The sequence below is a fragment of the Pygoscelis adeliae genome, unplaced genomic scaffold (assembly GCF_000699105.1).
Source record: "Pygoscelis adeliae isolate BGI_AS28 unplaced genomic scaffold, ASM69910v1 Scaffold252, whole genome shotgun sequence".
NCBI lineage: Eukaryota > Metazoa > Chordata > Aves > Sphenisciformes > Spheniscidae > Pygoscelis > Pygoscelis adeliae.
This window is the reverse complement of record NW_008824185.1, coordinates 835634-836260: the sequence shown is the minus strand read 5'-3', so window position 1 is coordinate 836260 and position 627 is coordinate 835634. Positions and strand designations below refer to the sequence as shown.

General features: G+C 52.0%; 1 protein-coding gene across 1 annotated transcript in view; it reads right to left on the bottom strand.

Annotated features, from left to right (window-relative positions):
- The window catches only part of SEMA6A (sema domain, transmembrane domain (TM), and cytoplasmic domain, (semaphorin) 6A), a 113995-nt gene extending 113629 nt beyond the window's left edge, over positions 1–366 (bottom strand). The window contains exon 1 of the mRNA XM_009334458.1: positions 320–366. The gene's annotated coding sequence lies outside the window, so the exon portion shown is untranslated. The remainder of the gene's footprint in view (positions 1–319) is intronic.
- Positions 367–627: the final 261 nt, after the last annotated feature.

Here is a 627-nt window from a genome sequence, read left to right as displayed (position 1 = left end):
GTAGAAGTGGGTGAGGCGGGAGGCAACGCGGTGAGGAGGGGGGGGGGGGGGGGAGGGTAGAAAAAGAAGAAAAAAGAAAAGAAAGGCGAAACCACGAGATGCCTGGAAAGTGGCAACAGCAAGCGCAGCGTGTGCACTTGCAGGCGGCTCTTCTCCCCCTCCGTAGGCGCTGCAAACGCTGTCGAGACAGAAAGCAGCAGCCAGCCTTAAACCACACACCATCCTCGCTCCTCCCGAGCCTGCCAGGGCGACCCGGGAGCCTTCCTTTCAAAGCAACCCCAAAACATCAGATAGGGATACGGACGGGGGAGTACTGTACCTTTCCGGTGCATGTATCTAGGCAGCTAGAGGACAGAACTAGCTGATGTAGTGTCCCATTTAGTAATCCATTTAAGGGGATCTCTCTGGGAAACTGGAGCCACTCTCTCCTTTGCAATCCTTTGTCATTACTACATGTGTGCTTCCCGGGGGATGGAGTATTTAATATTTCTACTTTCTGAATTGCAGATGCAATTTGTTCATTTCCAATGATGGGCGAAAAGAGGGGAGGGAACAGGGAGGAGAAGAAAAAAAAAAGCGTTAGTAACTCCTCTCCAGACCCAAATTCCACTACGGTTCCACTCCAGT